The 17,430-nt window shown below is 46.0% G+C and overlaps 18 non-coding genes across 18 annotated transcripts; all 18 read right to left on the reverse strand.

The window, feature by feature from the left end:
• Positions 1-307: 307 nt before the first annotated feature.
• Positions 308-380, reverse strand: trnar-acg (transfer RNA arginine (anticodon ACG)). Its single transcript has one exon. It is a non-coding gene; the product is annotated as a tRNA-Arg (tRNA).
• Positions 381-735: 355 nt separating this feature from the next.
• Positions 736-823, reverse strand: trnay-gua (transfer RNA tyrosine (anticodon GUA)). Its single transcript is given in 2 exon segments — positions 736-771; positions 787-823. It is a non-coding gene; the product is annotated as a tRNA-Tyr (tRNA).
• A 124-nt stretch (positions 824-947) lies between these two features.
• On the reverse strand, positions 948-1,019 carry trnae-uuc (transfer RNA glutamic acid (anticodon UUC)). The gene has a single exon. It is a non-coding gene; the product is annotated as a tRNA-Glu (tRNA).
• A 1,217-nt stretch (positions 1,020-2,236) lies between these two features.
• On the reverse strand, positions 2,237-2,309 carry trnar-acg (transfer RNA arginine (anticodon ACG)). Its single transcript has one exon. It is a non-coding gene; the product is annotated as a tRNA-Arg (tRNA).
• A 339-nt stretch (positions 2,310-2,648) lies between these two features.
• trnay-gua (transfer RNA tyrosine (anticodon GUA)) lies at positions 2,649-2,736 on the reverse strand. Its single transcript is given in 2 exon segments — positions 2,649-2,684; positions 2,700-2,736. It is a non-coding gene; the product is annotated as a tRNA-Tyr (tRNA).
• A 124-nt stretch (positions 2,737-2,860) lies between these two features.
• trnae-uuc (transfer RNA glutamic acid (anticodon UUC)) lies at positions 2,861-2,932 on the reverse strand. The gene has a single exon. It is a non-coding gene; the product is annotated as a tRNA-Glu (tRNA).
• A 2,132-nt stretch (positions 2,933-5,064) lies between these two features.
• Positions 5,065-5,137, reverse strand: trnar-acg (transfer RNA arginine (anticodon ACG)). Its single transcript has one exon. It is a non-coding gene; the product is annotated as a tRNA-Arg (tRNA).
• Positions 5,138-5,508: 371 nt separating this feature from the next.
• trnay-gua (transfer RNA tyrosine (anticodon GUA)) lies at positions 5,509-5,596 on the reverse strand. Its single transcript is given in 2 exon segments — positions 5,509-5,544; positions 5,560-5,596. It is a non-coding gene; the product is annotated as a tRNA-Tyr (tRNA).
• A 1,864-nt stretch (positions 5,597-7,460) lies between these two features.
• On the reverse strand, positions 7,461-7,548 carry trnay-gua (transfer RNA tyrosine (anticodon GUA)). The gene is given in 2 exon segments: positions 7,461-7,496; positions 7,512-7,548. It is a non-coding gene; the product is annotated as a tRNA-Tyr (tRNA).
• Positions 7,549-7,751: 203 nt separating this feature from the next.
• Positions 7,752-7,823, reverse strand: trnae-uuc (transfer RNA glutamic acid (anticodon UUC)). The gene has a single exon. It is a non-coding gene; the product is annotated as a tRNA-Glu (tRNA).
• A 1,643-nt stretch (positions 7,824-9,466) lies between these two features.
• On the reverse strand, positions 9,467-9,554 carry trnay-gua (transfer RNA tyrosine (anticodon GUA)). Its single transcript is given in 2 exon segments — positions 9,467-9,502; positions 9,518-9,554. It is a non-coding gene; the product is annotated as a tRNA-Tyr (tRNA).
• Positions 9,555-9,678: 124 nt separating this feature from the next.
• On the reverse strand, positions 9,679-9,750 carry trnae-uuc (transfer RNA glutamic acid (anticodon UUC)). Its single transcript has one exon. It is a non-coding gene; the product is annotated as a tRNA-Glu (tRNA).
• Positions 9,751-10,557: 807 nt separating this feature from the next.
• trnar-acg (transfer RNA arginine (anticodon ACG)) lies at positions 10,558-10,630 on the reverse strand. The gene has a single exon. It is a non-coding gene; the product is annotated as a tRNA-Arg (tRNA).
• A 551-nt stretch (positions 10,631-11,181) lies between these two features.
• Positions 11,182-11,253, reverse strand: trnae-uuc (transfer RNA glutamic acid (anticodon UUC)). The gene has a single exon. It is a non-coding gene; the product is annotated as a tRNA-Glu (tRNA).
• A 1,217-nt stretch (positions 11,254-12,470) lies between these two features.
• On the reverse strand, positions 12,471-12,543 carry trnar-acg (transfer RNA arginine (anticodon ACG)). Its single transcript has one exon. It is a non-coding gene; the product is annotated as a tRNA-Arg (tRNA).
• A 347-nt stretch (positions 12,544-12,890) lies between these two features.
• trnay-gua (transfer RNA tyrosine (anticodon GUA)) lies at positions 12,891-12,978 on the reverse strand. The gene is given in 2 exon segments: positions 12,891-12,926; positions 12,942-12,978. It is a non-coding gene; the product is annotated as a tRNA-Tyr (tRNA).
• Positions 12,979-13,102: 124 nt separating this feature from the next.
• trnae-uuc (transfer RNA glutamic acid (anticodon UUC)) lies at positions 13,103-13,174 on the reverse strand. The gene has a single exon. It is a non-coding gene; the product is annotated as a tRNA-Glu (tRNA).
• Positions 13,175-14,865: 1,691 nt separating this feature from the next.
• Positions 14,866-14,953, reverse strand: trnay-gua (transfer RNA tyrosine (anticodon GUA)). Its single transcript is given in 2 exon segments — positions 14,866-14,901; positions 14,917-14,953. It is a non-coding gene; the product is annotated as a tRNA-Tyr (tRNA).
• Between the last annotated feature and the right edge of the window lie 2,477 nt (positions 14,954-17,430).

Genomic DNA, 17,430 nt, shown 5'->3' on the forward strand with positions numbered 1-17,430 from the left:
AGGCTTCAAAATGGCAAGCCTGTGACATCAAAACCACATGGCATTGCACCCTTCAAAGTAGTAAAGCGGTTACAGAGTAGCGATGAAATTGTTCATTCTAGAATCAACTGGCCCACCAGCCTGCATTTTGTGAGACGAATGGCAATACCAAAGCATGTCCGTGTCTCCCCTAGACATCGGAATGGGTGTGCAGAATGTGCCTTTTTTTGGAAAAAATAGAAGAATGCCTAGAGAGTTGCCTTTTCTTTTGGACTTTGGAGAAAAAAAACACAACAACAAAATAAGCCGGAGAAAAACAAGCACAGAGCGAGCCAGCCAGGAGTCGAACCTAGAATCTTCTGATCCGTAGTCAGACGCGTTATCCATTGCGCCACTGGCCCACCAAAAGTAAAGACCCCCGATTGTTACAGACTTGTTGGTTTTCGATGTGACGGTGGCAAGCATTGATGTCTGCTCATTCTCACCTTGTTATCAGGAGAACAGACTACCAGCCCTCCAGCCCTCCAGCCCTCCAGCCCACCAGCCCACCAGCCCAGCAGCCCACGAGCCCACGATCCCTCCCTGGTGGTCTATTGGTTAGGATTCGGCGCTCTCACCGCCGCGGCCCGGGTTCGATTCCCGGTCAGGGAAAGCTCTTTTGCCTTCCAATTGTGGACTGCGAATTCAAGCTCTGCTGACAGCTGTGAGAAAGCCAGCTCCAAGCCAAAACATTGGTGGGAACATGAAAAAAACACCTCCTTCGAGCCGGAGTTGAACCAGCGACCTAAGGATGGCCAACACTCCAACCTACAGTCCTCCGCTCTACCAGCTGAGCTATCGAAGGGGCTAAGGGCTAGTCAGAACCTCGACATATCAGGGTTCTGTAGCTCTACTGCTGGCCAAAAAGTCACTTCTGGTGCAGGAAGATTTGCTGGATTTTTGAGGAGGGAAGCAAAAAGGAGCATGCATTCCCATACCGGGAGTTGAACCCGGGCCGCCTGGGTGAAAACCAGGAATCCTAACCGCTAGACCATATGGGATCTGGACACTTTAAACTGGCCATGGGCTTCTGGCGCACTTTCCATACATGTGGTCAGCGTGGGCGCAGGACCTTGTAGTGGCCTGTTGCTTTAGTTCTGTGACTGTAACAATGTGATAATAATTTGGCAAAACAAGAATTATCCAAAAGGACGGTTTTCTGAATTATATAGTGTTGTATGCATTCAGGGAATCTGTTTTTTCACTCAACCCGGGGGTTCAGTGTATTTGGGCAGATTCCTGTGATTGCAGAATTGATTCCTCAAACTGGTAATTAAGCTCTTGTCCAAGTGAAAATACTCGTGTCATCCATTTGAAAACACACACGGCAACCTTTATCTAGAGGAAAAACTGGAGTCAACCCCTGGCTGCGTACGAGAAAACCAGGAATCCTAACTGCTAGACCATATGGGAACTGGCCAGCTTTAACTGGCCACAAGCTTGTGGGCCACTTTCCATAAATGTGGCCAGTGTGGGCGCAGGGTTTTGTAGTGGCCTGTTGCTTTTGGTGTGTGACTGTAACAATGTGATAATAATTTGGCAATACAAGAATCATCCGAAGGGACGGTTTACTGAAATATATAGTGTTGCATGCATTCAAGGGACATGTTTGTTGACTCACACAAGGTTCAGTTTTTTGGCCAGAATCCTGTGATTGCTGAATTTATACCTCGAACTGGTAATTAAGGTCTTGTCCAGGTGAAAATACTTGTGTCATGCATCTGAAAACACACATGGCAACCGTTATCTAGAGGAAAAACTGCCTATCGTCGGTCTGTCAAGGTACAAAACTGACATGTTGTGAGGTTAATAATGAAAGTGAGACCAATTTTTAATATGCTGATTATTCACTCGTTCAGTTTAATGCAGATTACAAATTATTCTCAATGTCCAGGTGGCAATTAGTGATAAGGCTTCAAAATGGCAAGCCTGTGACATCAAAACCACATGGCATTGCACCCTTCAAAGTAGTAAAGCGGTTACAGAGTAGCGATGAAATTGTTCATTCTAGAATCAACTGGCCCACCAGCCTGCATTTTGTGAGACGAATGGCAATACCAAAGCATGTCCGTGTCTCCCCTAGACATCGGAATGGGTGTGCAGAATGTGCCTTTTTTTGGAAAAAATAGAAGAATGCCTAGAGAGTTGCCTTTTCTTTTGGACTTTGGAGAAAAAAAAACACAACAACAAAATAAGCCGGAGAAAAACAAGCACAGAGCGAGCCAGCCAGGAGTCGAACCTAGAATCTTCTGATCCGTAGTCAGACGCGTTATCCATTGCGCCACTGGCCCACCAAAAGTAAAGACCCCCGATTGTTACAGACTTGTTGGTTTTCGATGTGACGGTGGCAAGCATTGATGTCTGCTCATTCTCACCTTGTTATCAGGAGAACAGACTACCAGCCCTCCAGCCCACCAGCCCAGCAGCCCACGAGCCCTCCAGCCCACCATCCCTCCCTGGTGGTCTAGTGGTTAGGATTCGGCGCTCTCACCGCCGCGGCCCGGGTTCGATTCCCGGTCAGGGAAAGCTCTTTTGCCTTCCAATTGTGGACTGCGAATTCAAGCTCTGCTGACAGATGTGAGAAAGCCAGCTCCAAGCCAAAACATTGGTGGGAACATGAAAAAAACACCTCCTTCGAGCCGGAGTTGAACCAGCGACCTAAGGATGGCCAACACTCCAACCTACAGTCCTCCGCTCTACCAGCTGAGCTATCGAAGGGGCTAAGGGCTAGTCAGAACCTCGACATATCAGGGTTCTGTAGCTCTACTGCTGGCCAAAAAGTCACTTCTGGTGCAGGAAGATTTGCTGGATTTTTGAGGAGGGAAGCAAAAAGGAGCATGCATTCCCATACCGGGAGTTGAACCCGGGCCGCCTGGGTGAAAACCAGGAATCCTAACCGCTAGACCATATGGGATCTGGACACTTTAAACTGGCCATGGGCTTCTGGCGCACTTTCCATACATGTGGTCAGCGTGGGCGCAGGACCTTGTAGTGGCCTGTTGCTTTAGTTCTGTGACTGTAACAATGTGATAATAATTTGGCAAAACAAGAATTATCCAAAAGGACGGTTTTCTGAATTATATAGTGTTGTATGCATTCAGGGAATCTGTTTTTTCACTCAACCCGGGGGTTCAGTGTATTTGGGCAGATTCCTGTGATTGCAGAATTGATTCCTCAAACTGGTAATTAAGCTCTTGTCCAAGTGAAAATACTCGTGTCATCCATTTGAAAACACACACGGCAACCTTTATCTAGAGGAAAAACTGGAGTCAACCCCTGGCTGCGTACGAGAAAACCAGGAATCCTAACTGCTAGACCATATGGGAACTGGCCAGCTTTAACTGGCCACAAGCTTGTGGGCCACTTTCCATAAATGTGGCCAGTGTGGGCGCAGGGTTTTGTAGTGGCCTGTTGCTTTTGGTGTGTGACTGTAACAATGTGATAATAATTTGGCAATACAAGAATCATCCGAAGGGACGGTTTCTGTCAAGGTACAAAACTGACATGTTGTGAGGTTAATAATGAAAGTGAGACCAATTTTTAATCCGCAAAATTGCTGATTATTCGCTCGTTCAGTTTAATGCAGATTACAAATTATTCTCAATGTCCAGGTGGCAATTAGTGATAAGGCTTCAAAATGGCAAGCCTGTGACATCAAAACCACATGGCATTGCACCCTTCAAAGTAGTAAAGCGGTTACAGAGTAGCGATGAAATTGTTCTTTCTAGAATCAACTGGCCCACCAGCCTGCATTTTGTGAGACGAATGGCAATACCAAAGCATGTCCGTGTCTCCCCTAGACATCGGAATGGGTGTGCAGAATGTGCCTTTTTTTGAAAAAAATAGAAGAATGCCTAGAGAGTTGCCTTTTCTTTTGGACTTTGGAGAAAAAAAACACAACAACAAAATAAGCCGGAGAAAAACAAGCACAGAGCGAGCCAGCCAGGAGTCGAACCTAGAATCTTCTGATCCGTAGTCAGACGCGTTATCCATTGCGCCACTAGCCCACCATTAGTAAAGACCCCCGATTGTTACAGACTTGTTGGTTTTCGATGTGACGGTGGCAAGCATTGATGTCTGCTCATTCTCACCTTGTTATCAGGAGAACAGACTACCAGCCCTCCAGCCCACCAGCCCTCCAGCCCACCAGCCCACCAGCCCACCAGCCCACCAGCCCACCAGCCCACCAGCCCACCAGCCCACCAGCCCTCCAGCCCTCCTGCCCACCAGCCCACGAGCCCTCCAGCCCATATGGGAACTGGCCAGCTTTAACTGGCCACAAGCTTGTGGGCCACTTTCCATAAATGTGGCCAGTGTGGGCGCAGGGTTTTGTAGTGGCCTGTTGCTTTTGGTGTGTGACTGTAACAATGTGATAATAATTTGGCAATACAAGAATCATCCGAAGGGACGGTTTACTGAAATATATAGTGTTGCATGCATTCAAGGGACATGTTTGTTGACTCACACATGGTTCAGTTTTTTGGCCAGAATCCTGTGATTGCTGAATTTATACCTCGAACTGGTAATTAAGGTCTTGTCCAGGTGAAAATACTTGTGTCATGCATCTGAAAACACACATGGCAACCGTTATCTAGAGGAAAAACTGCCTATCGTCGGTCTGTCAAGGTACAAAACTGACATGTTGTAAGGTTAATAATGAAAGTGAGACCAATTTTTAATATGCTGATTATTCGCTCGTTCAGTTTAATGCAGATTACAAATTATTCTCAATGTCCAGGTGGCAATTAGTGATAAGGCTTCAAAATGGCAAGCCTGTGACATCAAAACCACATGGCATTGCACCCTTCAAAGTAGTAAAGCGGTTACAGAGTAGCGATGAAATTGTTCATTCTAGAATCAACTGGCCCACCAGCCTGCATTTTGTGAGACTGCATGTCCGTGTCTCCCCTAGACATCGGAATGGGTGTGCAGAATGTGCCTTTTTTTGGAAAAAATAGAAGAATGCCTAGAGAGTTGCCTTTTCTTTTGGACTTTGGAGAAAAAAAACACAACAACAAAATAAGCCGGAGAAAAACAAGCACAGAGCGAGCCAGCCAGGAGTCGAACCTAGAATCTTCTGATCCGTAGTCAGACGCGTTATCCATTGCGCCACTGGCCCACCAAAAGTAAAGACCCCCGATTGTTACAGACTTGTTGGTTTTCGATGTGACGGTGGCAAGCATTGATGTCTGCTCATTCTCACCTTGTTATCAGGAGAACAGACTACCAGCCCTCCAGCCCTCCAGCCCTCCAGCCCACCAGCCCAGCAGCCCACGAGCCCTCCAGCCCACGAGCCCTCCAGCCCACCATCCCTCCCTGGTGGTCTAGTGGTTAGAATTCGGCGTTCTCACCGCCGCGGCCCGGGTTCGATTCCCGGTCAGGGAAAGCTCTTTTGCCTTCCAATTGTGGACTGCGAATTCAAGCTCTGCTGACAGCTGTGAGAAAGCCAGCTCCAAGCCAAAACATTGGTGGGAACATGAAAAAAACACCTCCTTCGAGCCGGAGTTGAACCAGCGACCTAAGGATGGCCAACACTCCAACCTACAGTCCTCCGCTCTACCAGCTGAGCTATCGAAGGGGCTAAGGGCTAGTCAGAACCTCGACATATCAGGGTTCTGTAGCTCTACTGCTGGCCAAAAAGTCACTTCTGGTGCAGGAAGATTTGCTGGATTTTTGAGGAGGGAAGCAAAAAGGACGGGCATTTCCATACCGGGAGTTGAACCCGGGCCGCCTGGGTGAAAACCAGGAATCCTAACCGCTAGACCATATGGGATCTGGACACTTTAAACTGGCCATGGGCTTCTGGCGCACTTTCCATACATGTGGTCAGCGTGGGCGCAGGACCTTGTAGTGGCCTGTTGCTTTAGTTCTGTGACTGTAACAATGTGATAATAATTTGGCAAAACAAGAATTATCCAAAAGGACGGTTTTCTGAATTATATAGTGTTGTATGCATTCAGGGAATCTGTTTTTTCACTCAACCCGGGGGTTCAGTGTATTTGGGCAGATTCCTGTGATTGCAGAATTGATTCCTCAAACTGGTAATTAAGCTCTTGTCCAAGTGAAAATACTTGTGTCATCCATTTGAAAACACACACGGCAACCTTTATCTAGAGGAAAAACTGGAGTCAACCCCTGGCTGCGTACGAGAAAACCAGGAATCCTAACTGCTAGACCATATGGGAACTGGCCAGCTTTAACTGGCCACAAGCTTGTGGGCCACTTTCCATAAATGTGGCCAGTGTGGGCGCAGGGTTTTGTAGTGGCCTGTTGCTTTTGGTGTGTGACTGTAACAATGTGATAATAATTTGGCAATACAAGAATCATCCGAAGGGACGGTTTACTGAAATATATAGTGTTGCATGCATTCAAGGGACATGTTTGTTGACTCACACATGGTTCAGTTTTTTGGCCAGAATCCTGTGATTGCTGAATTTATACCTCGAACTGGTAATTAAGGTCTTGTCCAGGTGAAAATACTTGTGTCATGCATCTGAAAACACACATGGCAACCGTTATCTAGAGGAAAAACTGCCTATCGTCGGTCTGTCAAGGTACAAAACTGACATGTTGTGAGGTTAATAATGAAAGTGAGACCAATTTTTAATCCGCAAAATTGCTGATTATTCGCTCGTTCAGTTTAATGCAGATTACAAATTATTCTCAATGTCCAGGTGGCAATTAGTGATAAGGCTTCAAAATGGCAAGCCTGTGACATCAAAACCACATGGCATTGCACCCTTCAAAGTAGTAAAGCGGTTACAGAGTAGCGATGAAATTGTTCTTTCTAGAATCAACTGGCCCACCAGCCTGCATTTTGTGAGACGAATGGCAATACCAAAGCATGTCCGTGTCTCCCCTAGACATCGGAATGGGTGTGCAGAATGTGCCTTTTTTTGGAAAAAATAGAAGAATGCCTAGAGAGTTGCCTTTTCTTTTGGACTTTGGAGAAAAAAAACACAACAACAAAATAAGCCGGAGAAAAACAAGCACAGAGCGAGCCAGCCAGGAGTCGAACCTAGAATCTTCTGATCCGTAGTCAGACGAGTTATCCATTGCGCCACTGGCCCACCATTAGTAAAGACACCCGATTGTTACAGGCTTGTTGGTTTTCGATGTGACGGTGGCAAGCATTGATGTCTGCTCATTCTCACCTTGTTATCAGGAGAACAGACTACCAGCCCTCCAGCCCACCAGCCCACCAGCCCACCAGCCCACGAGCCCTCCAGCCCTCCTGCCCACCAGCCCACGAGCCCACCATCCATCCCTGGTGGTCTAGTGGTTAGGATTCGGCGCTCTCACCGCCGCGGCCCGGGTTCGATTCCCGGTCAGGGAAAGCTCTTTTGCCTTCCAATTGTGGACTGCGAATTCAAGCTCTGCTGACAGCTGTGAGAAAGCCAGCTCCAAGCCAAAACATTGGTGGGAACATGAAAAAAAACACCTCCTTCGAGCCGGAGTTGAACCAGCGACCTAAGGATGGCCAACACTCCAACCTACAGTCCTCCGCTCTACCAGCTGAGCTATCGAAGGGGCTAAGGGCTAGTCAGAACCTCGACATATCAGGGTTCTGTAGCTCTACTGCTGGCCAAAAAGTCACTTCTGGTGCAGGAAGATTTGCTGGATCAGAACCTCGACATATCAGGGTTCTGTAGCTCTACTGCTGGCCAAAAAGTCACTTCTGGTGCAGGAAGATTTGATGGATTTTTGAGGAGGGAAGCAAAAAGGAGCATGCATTCCCATACCGGGAGTTGAACCCGGGCCGCCTGGGTGAAAACCAGGAATCCTAACCGCTAGACCATATGGGATTTGGACACTTTAAACTGGCCATGGGCTTCTGGCGCACTTTCCATACATGTGGTCAGCGTGGGCGCAGGACCTTGTAGTGGCCTGTTGCTTTAGTTCTGTGACTGTAACAATGTGATAATAATTTGGCAAAACAAGAATTATGCAAAATGACGGTTTTCTGAATTATATAGTGTTGTATGCATTCAGGGAATCTGTTTTTTCAATCAACCCGGGGGTTCAGTGTATTTGGGCAGATTCCTGTGATTGCAGAATTGATTCCTCAAACTGGTAATTAAGCTCTTGTCCAAGTGAAAATACTCGTGTCATCCATTTGAAAACACACACGGCAACCTTTATCTAGAGGAAAAACTGGAGTCAACCCCTGGCTGCGTACAAGAAAACCAGGAATCCTAACTGCTAGACCATATGGGAACTGGCCAGCTTTAACTGGCCACAAGCTTGTGGGCCACTTTCCATAAATGTGGCCAGTGTGGGCGCAAGGTTTTGTAGTGGCCTGTTGCTTTTGGTGTGTGACTGTAACAATGTGATAATAATTTGGCAATACAAGAATCATCCGAAGGGACGGTTTACTGAAATATATAGTGTTGCATGCATTCAAGGGACATGTTTGTTGACTCACACATGGTTCAGTCTTTTGGCCAGAATCCTGTGATTGCTGAATTTATACCTCGAACTGGTAATTAAGGTCTTGTCCAGGTGAAAATACTTGTGTCATGCATCTGAAAACACACATGGCAACCATTATCTAGAGGAAAAACTGCCTATCGTCGGTCTGTCAAGGTACAAAACTGACATGTTGTGAGGTTAATAATGAAAGTGAGACCAATTTTTAATATGCTGATTATTCGCTCGTTCAGTTTAATGCAGATTACAAATTATTCTCAATGTCCAGGTGGCAATTAGTGATAAGTCTTCAAAATGGCAAGCCTGTGACATCAAAACCACATGGCATTGCACCCTTCAAAGTAGTAAAGCGGTTACAGAGTAGCAATGAAATTGTTCATTCTAGAATCAACTGGCCCACCAGCCTGCATTTTGTGAGACGAATGGCAATACCAAAGCATGTCCGTGTCTCCCCTAGACATCGGAATGGGTGTGCAGAATGTGCCTTTTTTTGGAAAAAATAGAAGAATGCCTAGAGAGTTGCCTTTTCTTTTGGACTTTGGAGAAAAAAACACAACAACAAAATAATCCGGAGAAAAACAAGCACAGAGCGAGCCAGCCAGGAGTCGAACCTAGAATCTTCTGATCCGTAGTCAGATGCGTTATCCATTGCGCCACTGGCCCACCAAAAGTAAAGACCCCCGATTGTTACAGACTTGTTGGTTTTCGATGTGACGGTGGCAAGCATTGATGTCTGCTCATTCTCACCTTGTTATCAGGAGAACAGACTACCAGCCCTCCAGCCCTCCAGCCCTCCAGCCCACCAGCCCAGCAGCCCACGAGCCCTCCAGCCCACCATCCCTCCCTGGTGGTCTAGTGGTTAGGATTCGGCGCTCTCACCGCCGCGGCCCGGGTTCGATTCCCGGTCAGGGAAAGCTCTTTTGCCTTCCAATTGTGGACTGCGAATTCAAGCTCTGCTGACAGCTGTGAGAAAGCCAGCTCCAAGCCAAAACATTGGTGGGAACATGAAAAAAACACCTCCTTCGAGCCGGAGTTGAACCAGCGACCTAAGGATGGCCAACACTCCAACCTACAGTCCTCCGCTCTACCAGCTGAGCTATCGAAGGGGCTAAGGGCTAGTCAGAACCTCGACATATCAGGGTTCTGTAGCTCTACTGCTGGCCAAAAAGTCACTTCTGGTGCAGGAAGATTTGCTGGATTTTTGAGGAGGGAAGCAAAAAGGAGCATGCATTCCCATACCGGGAGTTGAACCCGGGCCGCCTGGGTGAAAACCAGGAATCCTAACCGCTAGACCATATGGGATCTGGACACTTTAAACTGGCCATGGGCTTCTGGCGCACTTTCCATACATGTTGTCAGCGTGGGCGCAGGACCTTGTAGTGGCCTGTTGCTTTAGTTCTGTGACTGTAACAATGTGATAATAATTTGGCAAAACAAGAATTATCCAAAAGGACGGTTTTCTGAATTATATAGTGTTGTATGCATTCAGGGAATCTGTTTTTTCACTCAACCCGGGGGTTCAGTGTATTTGGGCAGATTCCTGTGATTGCAGAATTGATTCCTCAAACTGGTAATTAAGCTCTTGTCCAAGTGAAAATACTTGTGTCATGCATCTGAAAACACACATGGCAACCGTTATCTAGAGGAAAAACTGCCTATCGTCGGTCTGTCAAGGTACAAAACTGACATGTTGTGAGGTTAATAATGAAAGTGAGACCAATTTTTAATATGCTGATTATTCGCTCGTTCAGTTTAATGCAGATTACAAATTATTCTCAATGTCCAGGTGGCAATTAGTGATAAGGCTTCAAAATGACAAGCCTGTGACATCAAAACCACATGGCATTGCACCCTTCAAAGTAGTAAAGCGGTTACAGAGTAGCAATGAAATTGTTCATTCTAGAATCAACTGGCCCACCAGCCTGCATTTTGTGAGATGAATGGCAATACCAAAGCATGTCCGTGTCTCCCCTAGACATCGGAATGGGTGTGCAGAATGTGCCTTTTTTTGGAATAAATAGAAGAATGCCTAGAGAGTTGCCTTTTGTTTTGGACTTTGGAGAAAAAAAACACAACAACAAAATAAGCCGGAGAAAAACAAGCACAGAGCGAGCCAGCCAGGAGTCGAACCTAGAATCTTCTGATCCGTAGTCAGACGCGTTATCCATTGCGCCACTGGCCCACCAAAAGTAAAGACCCCCGATTGTTACAGACTTGTTGGTTTTCGATGTGACGGTGGCAAGCATTGATGTCTGCTCATTCTCACCTTGTTATCAGGAGAACAGACTACCAGCCCTCCAGCCCACCAGCCCAGAAGCCCACGAGCCCTCCAGCCCACCATCCCTCCCTGGTGGTCTAGTGGTTAGGATTCGGCGCTCTCACCGCCGCGGCACGGGTTCGATTCCCGGTCAGGGAAAGCTCTTTTGCCTTCCAATTGTGGACTGCGAATTCAAGCTCTGCTGACAGCTGTGAGAAAGCCAGCTCCAAGCCAAAACATTGGTGGGAACATGAAAAAAACACCTCATTCGAGCCGGAGTTGAACCAGCGACCTAAGGATGGCCAACACTCCAACCTACAGTCCTCCGCTCTACCAGCTGAGCTATCGAAGGGGCTAAGGGCTAGTCAGAACCTCGACATATCAGGGTTCTGTAGCTCTACTGCTGGCCAAAAAGTCACTTCTGGTGCAGGAAGATTTGCTGGATTTTTGAGGAGGGAAGCAAAAAGGAGCATGCATTCCCATACCGGGAGTTGAACCCGGGCCGCCTGGGTGAAAACCAGGAATCCTAACCGCTAGACCATATGGGATTTGGACACTTTAAACTGGCCATGGGCTTCTGGCGCACTTTCCATACATGTGGTCAGCGTGGGCGCAGGACCTTGTAGTGGCCTGTTGCTTTAGTTCTGTGACTGTAACAATGTGATAATAATTTGGCAAAACAAGAATTATGCAAAATGACGGTTTTCTGAATTATATAGTGTTGTATGCATTCAGGGAATCTGTTTTTTCACTCAACCCGGGGGTTCAGTGTATTTGGGCAGATTCCTGTGATTGCAGAATTGATTCCTCAAACTGGTAATTAAGCTCTTGTCCAAGTGAAAATACTCGTGTCATCCATTTGAAAACACACACGGCAACCTTTATCTAGAGGAAAAACTGGAGTCAACCCCTGGCTGCGTACAAGAAAACCAGGAATCCTAACTGCTAGACCATATGGGAACTGGCCAGCTTTAACTGGCCACAAGCTTGTGGGCCACTTTCCATAAATGTGGCCAGTGTGGGCGCAAGGTTTTGTAGTGGCCTGTTGCTTTTGGTGTGTGACTGTAACAATGTGATAATAATTTGGCAATACAAGAATCATCCGAAGGGACGGTTTACTGAAATATATAGTGTTGCATGCATTCAAGGGACATGTTTGTTGACTCACACATGGTTCAGTTTTTTGGCCAGAATCCTGTGATTGCTGAATTTATACCTCGAACTGGTAATTAAGGTCTTGTCCAGGTGAAAATACTTGTGTCATGCATCTGAAAACACACATGGCAACCGTTATCTAGAGGAAAAACTGCCTATCGTCGGTCTGTCAAGGTACAAAACTGACATGTTGTGAGGTTAATAATGAAAGTGAGACCAATTTTTAATATGCTGATTATTCACTCGTTCAGTTTAATGCAGATTACAAATTATTCTCAATGTCCAGGTGGCAATTAGTGATAAGGCTTCAAAATGGCAAGCCTGTGACATCAAAACCACATGGCATTGCACCCTTCAAAGTAGTAAAGCGGTTACAGAGTAGCGATGAAATTGTTCATTCTAGAATCAACTGGCCCACCAGCCTGCATTTTGTGAGACGAATGGCAATACCAAAGCATGTCCGTGTCTCCCCTAGACATCGGAATGGGTGTGCAGAATGTGCCTTTTTTTGGAAAAAATAGAAGAATGCCTAGAGAGTTGCCTTTTCTTTTGGACTTTGGAGAAAAAAAAACACAACAACAAAATAAGCCGGAGAAAAACAAGCACAGAGCGAGCCAGCCAGGAGTCGAACCTAGAATCTTCTGATCCGTAGTCAGACGCGTTATCCATTGCGCCACTGGCCCACCAAAAGTAAAGACCCCCGATTGTTACAGACTTGTTGGTTTTCGATGTGACGGTGGCAAGCATTGATGTCTGCTCATTCTCACCTTGTTATCAGGAGAACAGACTACCAGCCCTCCAGCCCTCCAGCCCACCAGCCCAGAAGCCCACGAGCCCTCCAGCCCACCATCCCTCCCTGGTGGTCTAGTGGTTAGGATTCGGCGCTCTCACCGCCGCGGCCCGGGTTCGATTCCCGGTCAGGGAAAGCTCTTTTGCCTTCCAATTGTGGACTGCGAATTCAAGCTCTGCTGACAGCTGTGAGAAAGCCAGCTCCAAGCCAAAACATTGGTGGGAACATGAAAAAAACACCTCCTTCGAGCCGGAGTTGAACCAGCGACCTAAGGATGGCCAACACTCCAACCTACAGTCCTCCGCTCTACCAGCTGAGCTATCGAAGGGGCTAAGGGCTAGTCAGAACCTCGACATATCAGGGTTCTGTAGCTCTACTGCTGGCCAAAAAGTCACTTCTGGTGCAGGAAGATTTGCTGGATTTTTGAGGAGGGAAGCAAAAAGGAGCATGCATTCCCATACCGGGAGTTGAACCCGGGCCGCCTGGGTGAAAACCAGGAATCCTAACCGCTAGACCATATGGGATCTGGACACTTTAAACTGGCCATGGGCTTCTGGCGCACTTTCCATACATGTGGTCAGCGTGGGCGCAGGACCTTGTAGTGGCCTGTTGCTTTAGTTCTGTGACTGTAACAATGTGATAATAATTTGGCAAAACAAGAATTATCCAAAAGGACGGTTTTCTGAATTATATAGTGTTGTATGCATTCAGGGAATCTGTTTTTTCACTCAACCCGGGGGTTCAGTGTATTTGGGCAGATTCCTGTGATTGCAGAATTGATTCCTCAAACTGGTAATTAAGCTCTTGTCCAAGTGAAAATCCTCGTGTCATCCATTTGAAAATACACACGGCAACCTTTATCTAGAGGAAAAACTGGAGTCAACCCCTGGCTGCGTACGAGAAAACCAGGAATCCTAACTGCTAGACCATATGGGAACTGGCCAGCTTTAACTGGCCACAAGCTTGTGGGCCACTTTCCATAAATGTGGCCAGTGTGGGCGCAGGGTTTTGTAGTGGCCTGTTGCTTTTGGTGTGTGACTGTAACAATGTGATAATAATTTGGCAATACAAGAATCATCCGAAGGGACGGTTTACTGAAATATATAGTGTTGCATGCATTCAAGGGACATGTTTGTTGACTCACACATGGTTCAGTTTTTTGGCCAGAATCCTGTGATTGCTGAATTTATACCTCGAACTGGTAATTAAGGTCTTGTCCAGGTGAAAATACTTGTGTCATGCATCTGAAAACACACATGGCAACCGTTATCTAGAGGAAAAACTGCCTATCGTCGGTCTGTCAAGGTACAAAACTGACATGTTGTGAGGTTAATAATGAAAGTGAGACCAATTTTTAATATGCTGATTATTCGCTCGTTCAGTTTAATGCAGATTACAAATTATTCTCAATGTCCAGGTGGCAATTAGTGATAAGGCTTCAAAATGGCAATCCTGTGACATCAAAACCACATGGCATTGCACCCTTCAAAGTAGTAAAGCGGTTACAGAGTAGCGATGAAATTGTTCATTCTAGAATCAACTGGCCCACCAGCCAGCATTTTGTGAGATGAATGGCAATACCAAAGCATGTCCGTGTCTCCCCTAGACATCGGAATGGGTGTGCAGAATGTGCCTTTTTTTGGAAAAAATAGAAGAATGCCTAGAGAGTTGCCTTTTCTTTTGGACTTTGGAGAAAAAAAACACAACAACAAAATAAGCCGGAGAAAAACAAGCACAGAGCGAGCCAGCCAGGAGTCGAACCTAGAATCCTCTGATCCGTAGTCAGACGCGTTATCCATTGCGCCACTGGTCCACCATCAGTAAAGACCCCGATTATTACATACTTGTTGGTTTTCGATGTGACGGTGGCAAGCATTGATGTCTGCTCATTCTCACCTTGTTATCAGGAGAACAGACTACCAGCCCTCCAGCCCACCAGCCCACCAGCCCACCAGCCCACGAGCCCTCCAGCCCACCAGCCCACCAGCCCACGAGCCTTCCAGCCCTCCTGCCCACCAGCCCACGAGCCCACCATCCATCCCTGGTGGTCTAGTGGTTAGGATTCGGCGCTCTCACCGCCGCGGCCCGGGTTCGATTCCCGGTCAGGGAAAGCTCTTTTGCCTTCCAATTGTGGACTGCGAATTCAAGCTCTGCTGACAGCTGTGAGAAAGCCAGCTCCAAGCCAAAACATTGGTGGGAACATGAAAAAAACACCTCCTTCGAGCCGGAGTTGAACCAGCGACCTAAGGATGGCCAACACTCCAACCTACAGTCCTCCGCTCTACCAGCTGAGCTATCGAAGGGGCTAAGGGCTAGTCAGAACCTCGACATATCAGGGTTCTGTAGCTCTACTGCTGGCCAAAAAGTCACTTCTGGTGCAGGAAGATTTGCTGGATCAGAACCTCGACATTTCAGGGTTCTGTAGCTCTACTGCTGGCCAAAAAGTCACTTCTGGTGCAGGAAGATTTGCTGGATTTTTGAGGAGGGAAGCAAAAAGGAGCATGCATTCCCATACCGGGAGTTGAACCCGGGCCGCCTGGGAGAAAACCAGGAATCCTAACCGCTAGACCATATGGGATTTGGACACTTTAAACTGGCCATGGGCTTCTGGTGCACTTTCCATACATGTGGTCAGCGTGGGCGAAGGACCTTGTAGTGGCCTGTTGCTTTAGTTCTGTGACTGTAACAATGTGATAATAATTTGGCAAAACAAGAATTATGCAAAAGGACGGTTTTCTGAATTATATAGTGTTGTATGCATTCAGGGAATCTGTTTTTTCACTCAACCCGGGGGTTCAGTGTATTTGGGCAGATTCCTGTGATTGCAGAATTGATTCCTCAAACTGGTAATTAAGCTCTTGTCCAAGTGAAAATACTCGTGTCATCCATTTGAAAACACACACGGCAACCTTTATCTAGAGGAAAAACTGGAGTCAACCCCTGGCTGCGTACAAGAAAACCAGGAATCCTAACTGCTAGACCATATGGGAACTGGCCAGCTTTAACTGGCCACAAGCTTGTGGGCCACTTTCCATAAATGTGGCCAGTGTGGGCGCAGGGTTTTGTAGTGGCCTGTTGCTTTTGGTGTGTGACTGTAACAATGTGATAATAATTTGGCAATACAAGAATCATCCGAAGGGCCGGTTTACTGAAATATATAGTGTTGCATGCATTCAAGGGACATGTTTGTTGACTCACACAAGGTTCAGTTTTTTGGCCAGAATCCTGTGATTGCTGAATTTATACCTCGAACTGCTAATTAAGGTCTTGTCCAGGTGAAAATACTTGTGTCATGCATCTGAAAACACACATGGCAACCGTTATCTAGAGGAAAAACTGCCTATCGTCGGTCTGTCAAGGTACAAAACTGACATGTTGTGAGGTTAATAATGAAAGTGAGACCAATTTTTAATATGCTGATTATTCGCTCGTTCAGTTTAATGCAGATTACAAATTATTCTCAATGTCCAGGTGGCAATTAGTGATAAGGCTTCAAAATGGCAAGCCTGTGACATCAAAACCACATGGCATTGCACCCTTCAAAGTAGTAAAGCGGTTACAGAGTAGCGATGAAATTGTTCATTCTAGAATCAACTGGCCCACCAGCCTGCATTTTGTGAGACGAATGGCAATACCAAAGCATGTCCGTGTCTCCCCTAGACATCGGAATGGGTGTGCAGAATGTGCCTTTTTTTGGAAAAAATAGAAGAATGCCTAGAGAGTTGCCTTTTCTTTTGGACTTTGGAGAAAAAAAACACAACAACAAAATAAGCCGGAGAAAAACAAGCACAGAGCGAGCCAGCCAGGAGTCGAACCTAGAATCTTCTGATCCGTAGTCAGATGCGTTATCCATTGCGCCAAGGCCGGCGCCCATTAGTCGAGGTAAAGATCCTAAAAGACGCACAGGTACGCGAGTTCGCGGCCCGCTCCGACCAGTGATGTAATTCCTGGAATGTGTTCGTTTTGACGCTGCTGATGCACGCGTGCGTAATCATCATTATCCCCCGTAATTTAATCGAACGTAAATTCGTACCCCGCACTTTAATTTGGGAACTTTCCAGGGTAAACAAACACGTTATGTACGTTTCATTCATACCGGACGCCGGAGGGCGCTCTCTCGCATTAACTCCAAAACGGACTCGTAGAAGCACCAACTTGTGACCACTATGTGACGCACGCTACAGGAAATACCTTATATGGACAAAGGCATCCAGCTGGATAAAAAAAGCCGAAATTATTTGACAGATAAAACGTGACTATTCATTGCAAAAATACATGATTTGTGTTTTTGTGCATTTTCATAACAAAATACATGAATAACGCAGCGCTTACTGACACTTTTTTTTTCAGTATAATATATTATTTTTACAGTATAACATTATATTATATTATTATATGTTCTGACTTATTCTGGAAGTCCCTGTTTCTTTGTGTGTGTGTTTTACTGTTATGTAATACTGGAATACTTAAAAACATGTTTTTTTTTTGCAAACTACAATTACAGTGAGAAATAGGCACAAAAACATTGTGAGTGCAAAGATTAACAACCCTTTTTATTTGCAAATATAAAGTCATTATATAAAATTATAACAACAGTGCAAATATATATACATTTACAAATATTGTGAGAATACAAATAGGAACAATAACAATAGTGTGAGGGCAAATATTAACAACCCTTTTAATCTGCATATATATTTTAAAGCCAATAAAACATTTAGAACAGTAATGCAATTTTGTACAGTATACACCAAAAATGTTTACCACAATAATAAAATTT

This window comes from Carassius gibelio, chromosome A11, assembly GCF_023724105.1.
Source record: "Carassius gibelio isolate Cgi1373 ecotype wild population from Czech Republic chromosome A11, carGib1.2-hapl.c, whole genome shotgun sequence".
Lineage (NCBI taxonomy): Eukaryota > Metazoa > Chordata > Actinopteri > Cypriniformes > Cyprinidae > Carassius > Carassius gibelio.